Consider the following 9,882-nt stretch of genomic DNA (forward strand, 5'->3'; position numbering starts at 1 on the left):
GCCTATTAGCCATTGTTCGGTATTCTTCAAAATATGCTCCAAAATTATGTTAACCGTTTGTCAGATTTCTTCCAAAGATGATCTCGTTGGAACAAGGTGCTTTTATTCCAGGCATGAGTATCTTTGAGAACATCAGTCTCACTTAGGAAATGGTAAATTCCATTAATAAAAAGTCTCATGGTGGGAATATTATGCTCAAAGTTGACATGGCTAAAGCATATGACCGGGTTGATTGGAATTTTTTGTTGAAGGTTCTTCGATGTTTTGGCTTCTCTCCTCAATTTTGTGCTCTAATCCGGGTTTGCATATCTACTCTGTGCTATGATGAATGGTATAACAAAAGGCTTCTCTCATGGTGGTCGCGGGTTGCTACAGGGGGATCCTCTCTCACCTTACTTGTTTATCATTTTACAAGAAGTGCTTTCTAGGCTGATCAAGCAGAGTGTAGGGGCTAAACGGTTTGGAAAATTTTCACTGGCCAAATGTACGACCATTATATCACATTTAATGTATGCTGATGATGTGGTAATATTCACAAATGGTAGCATGAGATCTATTCGGGAGCTTTTAGTGGTGCTAAATCAATATGAGATATGGTCAAGACAAAGTATCAATAAAAAAAAAAAAACGGCTATGTTTTTTTCTAACCATATTTCTTTGCCTCGAAGGAGGGAGATTATCAGAAGAATAGGCTTTTCAGAGGGATCTTTCTCCTTCAAATATTTGGGGGTCCCTATTATATTGGGTAGACTTAAGCATATTCACATGGAGGAAATGTTGACTAAAGTGCGCAAGAAAATAAGTGGATGGAGGATGAAACTTCTCTCTACCGGTAGTAAACGTGTTTTATTACGGCATGTGTTATCTAGTATGGATCTCCATTTATTTGTTGTTTTGCAAGTTCCTCAATCCACCATCAAAGAATTATACCGTTTGATGAGTACCTTCTTCTAGGGGGAGGCAAATGGTAAAGGAAAAAAAAATGGATATCTTGGCATACCATTTGCATGCCAATAGAGGAATGAGGTCTTGGCTTGAGACACCTTGATGACATGAAAAAAGCTCTGCATATGAGGTTTGCTTCGAATTTAATTCAAGGTAACTCTCCATGGCAACTTTCTTTAAAGAAAAATATATCGGAGCTAAGCCTTGGACTCTTATTGATTCTAATAAGGGTTCTAGATTTTGGAAAATGGTTGTTACAAGTATTCCTCTAGTCATCATGAATAATGTGAACTGGAGGATTAAGGAAGGAAATGTTTTTTTTTGGCATGATAAATGGCGAGACCATGGGCCATTAATTGACTATATGCAATTAATGGGTCATCCTCTACTTTGAGTAGAGAAATGCAAATTGAATGATAGTTGGGATGTTGATTTTCTTGTGGGGATAGTTGGTCAGGAAAATATTGATGATATTTTGGAAACTTTAGCAACTTACAAGAATGGTTTGGATGTATTAATCTGGACTAAATCTAATAATGGTTGTTTTTCTACTAAGTTGGCTTGGGACTGTATTCGTATAAGGGGATCAAAATTTGAATGGTATCCTTGGGTGTGGCACAAAGTGATTCCGCTAAAAATGTCTATTGTTATGTGGAAGGCATGGTACTTGGCTTTAAGCGTTGATGATCGCCTTCGCCGAATTGGTATTTTGATTGTTTCTCAGTGCGATTGTTGTTGTGATGTAGGGCATTATGATGATCAAAATCATGTTTTATTCGAAGGTGAGATACCATATAAGGTGTGGTAACTTTTTGGAGTTATGTTTGGTGTTCCCGTTGGCCGAACATGGATGGAGACGATGTCCTCTTGGTTTCGTCGTGTTAAGTCCTCTACTCAAGTGGGTTTAATTATGGAGATTCTTCAGGTGATTATCACTTGGAGTCTTTGGAAGAGAAGATGTTTGGTGCGCATGGAGGGGCCTTACTGAATCACTATATGATTTATTACATTCTATTAAACATTGGATTGGTTTATTATGTCATGACTCACATAAAATTTCTACATTATCTAATTTTGATTTGCAGGTGCTTCAATGGTTGCATATTTCTATTGTGACCCCTATAGTTCGTCGGTGCAGACTAGTTGCATGGACAAGACCTCCTACTGGTTGGTTCAAACTGAATACAGATGGTAGCAATCTTGGCAATCCAGGCTCTTCTGGTGTTGGTGGTATCATTATACGATCATGGCCAACTGATTCAAGCACTTGCTTCACATGTCAGCATTGGATCTAACAATAAAGCTGAACTTTTAGCCCTTCTTCATGGTCTCAAGGTTTGCATTTCTTTGGGTATAAATTTTGTTGAAATTGAAATTGATTCTTTGACTGTAGTTTCATGGTGGAATCGAAGAAGACGCGGAGTGTGGTACTTGGAGGACTTCTGGGAGGAAATTAATGAAATCATGGTTTCGATGACTTGTTCCATAAAACATATCTATAGAGAAGGAAATCAAGTGGTTGATTTGTTGACTAAACAAAGGGCGACAGGGTCAAATTTTGCATGGCACAGGTTTGGAGATATCCCTCGAAGGTTGAGAGGTTTAATTCGTATGGATTATTCATGATTACCTTCATTACGTTTTTATTAGTGTTTGTTGGTTTTCTGTTTTGTCGTCTTTTGTTTTGTTGATTCTGATTTATATGATAGGCTTGTTTAGATTGTTTTGTTGTTTTATTGGTTTAGTTTATTGTATAGGCTGTTTTTTATTATATTAGTTTTAATGCATGAGATGGTTTTTCTTTGAATATCTGTAAATCCCATGTGTCCTGATTTGGGGTACCGTCCTCTTTTTTTTGTATAAATATATATATATATATATATGTGTGTGTGTGTGGAGATTGAGATTTTGGTTGTTGCTTTGTGATGTTGGGGCTAAAATACCTTGAATACTTGAATATTTGTTCATATGGATCTATATTTTGCATGTATTGAGGATGGTTTTTGGTGCGTTATAGGATTATTCATGTCGGTTTTAAACTAGTGTCGACCAAGAGTTTGTTTTTACGTCAAAACCAAACAACTTCATTCATTTTGTCTTAATTTACTTATATTCATGCTCATACATCGTGTGCATTTAATCGATGAAATGTTGAGTCGACACTGGGATACTAGAGTAATTTCAATATCAATGGGTGCCTTTTCACCGTGGTAAACCAAAACTTGCAAACCATGGCAAACTTTAAATTGAGATATATCACTGGTTTCCAGGAACGAGCTGCTTAGATCTATAAGATGGATGCATTGAAGGTACGTAGGAAATGTTCGTGAATGTTATTCGAAGGCTATTGCAGAGATCAAGCAGTGAAGATTTTGTAGAAATGATCCTGCTTGAGAAACTAGCTAGTTGTGTGATTGAATCTTAAAACGTTCAAATGAAGTATCCCCATCCTGGTTTGGAAATAATGCACTTTGTAACTTGCTTAGATTCTTTTGCTTGCCTCCCCGAGAAAGAATCAAGCAAATGTGCAGTACTCATGCAGCCCAGCTGGCTGAGGTAGGAATCAAGATCAAGGACAGAGACCATTGCAAACGGAGTATTGGAAATCCCAAGCTGCTTTAAGTACTTTGGACAAAAACACAGAGATTTATATAATATGCAAGCTCGAAACACAGATACAGGTTTGGTCTTGATCCGTGAGTACTATTTTCGCACGCCTTGGATATATGGAGGCTTCTACCATTTGCGGCATTCTCTTGTTGCTGCTCACTGCCATACATGCATGCTAGAAGCAGAGATTATTTCTTTAATTTTTTCATATTCCTACAATATTCTTGAAACTCTTTTGCATTTTATTTCACAATCAACCAATACAATTATGCCTCTTTATTAAAAATGAACTTTAATATTACAAAACTACCCTTCATTACATATATAGAAGATAGAGAGAATTTGTGGTATTCCTTTATAGCCAAGATCAGTTGGCCTGGCGATTACGATAAGATCTAGTGGGGCCAACATGTGGGAAATAAATCTTAGAAAATTTATTTATAATATTTATGATTTCTAAAACAAAGCTTGTTTGGCAAAGAAATTCACATCAACATTTGGATCCCCACTAAATTCGATCAGATGGGGACGAATTGTTTACAAAAATATAATATATTAAATATTTTTTATATGATATATTAAATTATAAAACTACATTGTAAATCTCAAACACATCTCATATATCTTTTAATTGACATATATTTCTTTACAAATTCTCTTATTCATCTTAACATCTCATAAAGTTAAAAAATGATTTGAATATAATTTTATTTTAAGATTTGTAGAAGTTGTATTTATTTTTGTATTTTGTTTTGAAATTTGTAAAAGTGATATTGATTTTTGTAATTGAATATCATGATTAGATACGGAATAGATGAAAAAAGTAAAAATTTGAAATTTAAAGTGTTTTGTATTTAAATGGTATTAAGAATACAATTTTAAAAATTTTGAGAATTTTAATAATTCTCATGATATCCAAACATGTACTAAATATAATACGTTAAACTTTAAACTTCTACGTTTGTAAATTTCTTTTCAAATTTAGAACTTCTCCAAGTTTATAGTTTGTTAACCAAATTATATATAGAAAAAGCGAAATATTTTAGATATAAAGGGATTAGATAAAAATAAATTCACAAATTGATGTGGCTTTATGTTGTATGTCAGACTGTAAAGTTATTTTTATTGTAAAATAGATCTAATGGATTCAAAAAAATTATATTAATTTTTCGATTTATTTTTATATAATCTCTTTATGTATATAACAGTTCTCGTATTAAATTATAAATTAAACTCCGTCGCAAATCTCAAACACATCTCATATATTTAATTGAGGCGGGCCCGGAATGGATTACTCGACCTAGCTCGTTCAAGGAGATATGGCAACAAGATCACGGGCAAAGCGAAAAGTTGTTGACTTGTTTCTCTATATATAGCCCTCTAATGTCAAAGAGTCGCACACTAATACTGAATTAAAGATCTACATTTCATTTCCAAAGTTTGGAAAGCCCTTTAATTTTTCCTTTATCTGAGTGCATGCACATAAAGCTTGCTCACTACAAGAGAATTGGTTTTTTGGGACGAAATAATTCATTCCAAAATATTTCATTTTCATCTCAAAATGTTTTTAGAGATGAAAAATCTCAAAAAACTTGTCTCAAGAGGTTTTTTGGCACTAAATTTACTTTTTGTCCCAAAACAAACATTTTAGGGATGAAATTGTTTGGAACCAGTCATATACATTTGAACGGAAATTTTTTTTTTTTTTTGAGATGAAACATTTTTGTCCCAAAAAAGGGTTCAAATGGAAAGCTTTTCGGTCCAACATCCTCGCACCTGTTCAAATGGTACAAAAACATGATTTGAACGATCGAATATATTTGATCCTATCCGAATGGAGAGAGTGTTCAAACAGATTAGGTCTATTTGAACAAATAAATTGATGTTTGCTCAAAATTAATATGATCAAAAAGGATTGCTGCCAGTTCTAATATAAAATGACCGTTCGAACGAATCTTTGTTTGAACACTATGTTTGGATGTTCGAGCAGACTGGATTTTTCTCAAGTAGTTCGAATGGTTTTGGTTTTTGGTTCGAACGAAAGGTAAAAAGCTATCATTGGTTTATAAATCTGAAGATAAGGTAAAAAGCTTACAGACAAGTATTTTCAGATCATAGGTTATCCACCAGGGTGGAAAGGCCCTCGAGGAAAAAGATTCAATTCAACACGATTGCCCAATGCAAACATTGCATCTTCTTTGGAGCAAAACTCAAATATCTCAAACATACCTTTTTCTCAAGAGCAAATACAGAATCTGATCACTCTTGCTAATAGCTTGTCTACTTCACCTATCAATTCTAATTATGTAGTCAATACTGCCTCCACATCAGGTAATCACTTCACCTCTTGTTTAGCTAGTAACTCTTTGAACAAAAATTCTCCTTGGATACTTGATATTGGAGCAACAAATCATATGATCTGTTCTCCCCAATTTTTTCACTTCAATAAAAATACCCACCAAACCCTCTTCGGTCCATTTACCAAATGGTCAATCTGTTCCTATTATTTTACAAGGACTGTCAAACTCTCTTCTAATTTAGTGCTACATAATGCTCTCTACATCCCTTCTTTTCATATCAATCTCATCTCTGCTTCAAGATTGACTAAAGAAAACTCTATTGCCTTGTTTCTTTTTCAATCTAAATGTGTCTTGTAGGACCTCAACAAATGCAAGATGATTGGGCTTGCTGAAGTTAGAGTTGGCCTATACCACCTCATTAATTTTCCTGCTAACACATAGAAGGCATTACCTGACTCAAACAATTCTTTTTTCACCAACACATCTACCATCAGTCCTGACATATGGCATTCACGGTTGGGACATCTTTCTCCTACCACATTAAAAATCATTAGTTCTATTGATCCTTTTGTAAAATCATCTCACAATCATGTTTGTGAGATTTGTCCTCTAGCTCGACAAAAGAAACTATCATTTCCTATATCACAAAACAATGCAAATAAAGCCTTTCAATTAGTGCATTGTGACATTTGGTGTCCATTCTCAACTCTCTCATTCTGGTTACAAATTTTTCCTTACAATTGTAGATGATCATACACGTTTCACTTGACTTTATCTTATGAAAACAAAATCAAAAACTAGATCCTTACTTATCAACTTCATTGCTTATGTTCAAACTCAATTTAATACCCAAATCCAAACACTTAAAATAGATAATGGCCAAGAATTCAACATGCCTACTCTCTATCAAAAATATGGTATGATTCATCAACTATCTTGTGTAGAAACTCCTGAGCAAAATAGTAGAGTAGAAAGAAAACACCGGCATTTGTTAAATGTAGCTAGAGCCCTCTTTTTTCAATCCAAATTACCTTTACCATATTGGAGTGAGTGTGTGTTTACTGCCACACATCTCATTAATCGAACTCCTTCATCTATGCTAGAACATAATACACCCTATGCCCTTCTTTTTCAAAAACTACCTACATACAACTATCTCAAACTTTTTGGTTGTTTGTGCTTTGCTAGCACTATCCAAAACAATCGAGGAAAATTTCAACCTAGAGCCTCAAAATATTTGTTCCTTGGTTATCCACCTAATATCAAAGGATATAAAGTGCTTGACCTTCTTACTCTTAAAATTTTTGTTTCTAGAAATGTTACATTTCATGAATCCATCTTCCCTTCCATACCAAACACCAATCACACACCTTTTGTATTTCCTGATTTCCCTTCACTATATGATTTCACAATACCTCCCATTTCATCTTCTGACATTGCAATACCTTCCACTTTATCTTCTGAAATTACAGTATTTCTCGTCTCACCCTCTCAAATTACAGCACCTCCTGAAATTTATGAATCAGATTACATACCTTCTCAGATTACAATACCTTCCAATTCATCTCCTGAAATTACAGCACCTCTCATTCTCAAATTAACCATGAACCTATAAATACTAGAAGATCTGAGAGTGTAAGGAATCCTCCCCCATATTTGCAGAATTTTTATTGTGGTAATATGGTTAAGCCTGCTTTAACATCTCAGGAATCTTTCAATTGATGTCGTCCTTCTCCTAGTAAGCCATATTCTATCGCACATTTTCTTTCCACTACCAAATTGTCTCCTAAACATAGAGCCTTTACTTCTGCTTTATCTTCTACATTTGAACCTAAGACTTTCAAACAAGCTAGCTCACACCTCAATGGCAAACTGCCATGTCAACTGAGATTAAAGCTCTTGAGTTAAATAAAACTTGGGAACTTGCAATTCTACCTCCAAATAAGACTGCAATAGGATGTAAGTGGGTTTATCTTGTTAAATACAAAGCTAATGGCACAATTGAAAGATACAAGGCTAAATTAGTGGCAAAAGGATACACTTAACAAGAAGGCCTTATTTTTTTTATACATTCTCCCCTGTGGCTAAAATGACAACAGTACACACTTTATTATCAATTGTTGCAATTAAGCATTGGCATTTACATCAACTTGATGTAAACAATGATTTCCTCCATGGAGACTTGAATGAAGAGATATACATGCAGGTGCCACCAGGGTACTCCTTACCAACTGATCCTAGAGTTTGCAAACTCGAAAAGAGTCTATATGGTCTCAAACAGGCCTCAAGACAATGGTTTTCTAAGTTGTCATCCTCCTTGCTTCAGTTTGGTTTCACACAAGCAAAGTCTGATTCCTCTTTGTTCATCAGACACAATTCAACCAGTTTTGTGGCACTCTTGATCTAAGTTAATGATGTCATCATTGCCTCTAATAATCTTGATGAAATAGCTACTGTTAAACAATTTTTACATGACTCTTTTACAATAAAAGATTTGGGGGAACTAAAGTATTTTTTGGGAATTGAAGTGGCTAAATTAGCTAAAGGCATCTCTTTGTGCCAACACAAGTATGTTTTAGACATCTTGCAAGACAGTGGATTTTCAGGATGCAAACCTGTAGCCTTTCCTATAGAATCTACCCAAAAGCTTAGTGCTAATGATTCATCTCCTCCTCTGTCAGATCCTGCACTATATAGAAGACTTGTTGTCATCTATTATACCTTACTATAACCAGACCTGACCTATCTTACTCAGTACAAGCATTAAGTCAATTCATGGCTAATCCTAGTACCAAGCACCTTCAAGCTGCTGAGAGGGTTCTCAGGTACATCAAAGCAACACCAGGTCAGGACATTTTTTTGTCTGCAGATTCTCCTCTGCACTTAAAAGCCTGTTCAAACAGTGACTGGGGTGGATGTATTGACACCAGAAGAAGTGTCACTAGCTTCACAATGTTTATTGGAAACTCTCTCATCTCATGGAAGTCAAAGAAACAACCGTTAGTCGATCCTCAGTTGAGTCTGAATATAGAGCTCTAGCCTCTACCATATGTGCACTTCAATGGTTAATCTATCTACTAGCTAACTTGCACATTCCCCATCCACAAGTTTTTTTGCTTTATACTGACAGCAAACCAACTTCTAATATTGCATTAAATCCTATTCAACATGAAAGGACAAAACACATCCAGCTAGATTGCCATCTGCTTCGAGAAAAATTGCAAGAAGGACTGATCAAGATCATTCATATCCCTTCTAAACATCAACTGGCAGACATACTGACTAAACCACTTGGCTCTCTTAATTTTCATCATTTAATCTGCAGGATGGGAATAATCAATATCCATTCCCCTCTTGAGGGGAGGTGTTGGAATATACAAGAGCAAATTGAAGCATTAAAGTTAAAGTCACGTGAAGCTAAACTCAAAAATGAGGAAGTTGTTATATGACAGTTAAGGTAGTTGAAATAGTTGATGAGATACGTTAGTATCTGTATAATCAAGTTAGATGGCTTACATTGTCAATTCGCGTATATAAATAGTAGTGATGTATAGCATTTTAATTCAAGCAATTCAATTTAGCATTAATGAGAAATCACATTGATTTTCTCCCAAGGAATTTTCTCTCAAGGCTTTAGTTCTCTACTCTGTTTCTGATTTACATATTTTACACCTTTCGCCAGTTCAAATATTACAACGTTCAAATTTCCCAATATTCTCCGTCGACAAAAATATTGCATTTCACTGAGCTTAGAAACTTTTGCATGCCTCATAGCAAAAGGCGATCGAAAAGAAGTGTTGGAATAATATAGGAAATGCACAGTGCAACCCAGCTGGCTGAGATAGGATTGAAGTTTAAGAAGATCACGAGCAATTCAAGCACTATTTGCTCACCGCTTGAACTAAAATATGCAGACGGAGTGCTGGAAATCCCACCCTTTCAATTAGACATTACCACGGAGATTTATGCTCGAAACCTCGTCGCCTTGGAGGAATGGCACTTTCCTGAAAATGCATATATTACTGAT

At 35.1% G+C, this 9,882-nt stretch overlaps 1 long non-coding RNA gene across 1 annotated transcript; it reads right to left on the minus strand.

The window, feature by feature from the left end:
• Nucleotides 1-7,197: 7,197 nt before the first annotated feature.
• LOC121242587 lies at nucleotides 7,198-7,441 on the minus strand. Its single transcript, XR_005935925.1, has 2 exons — nucleotides 7,409-7,441; nucleotides 7,198-7,300 (listed from the first exon to the last, which is right to left on the minus strand). It is a non-coding gene; the product is annotated as an uncharacterized LOC121242587 (long non-coding RNA).
• Between the last annotated feature and the right edge of the window lie 2,441 nt (nucleotides 7,442-9,882).

The sequence above is a fragment of the Juglans microcarpa x Juglans regia genome, chromosome 8D, assembly GCF_004785595.1.
Source record: "Juglans microcarpa x Juglans regia isolate MS1-56 chromosome 8D, Jm3101_v1.0, whole genome shotgun sequence".
Lineage (NCBI taxonomy): Eukaryota > Viridiplantae > Streptophyta > Magnoliopsida > Fagales > Juglandaceae > Juglans > Juglans microcarpa x Juglans regia.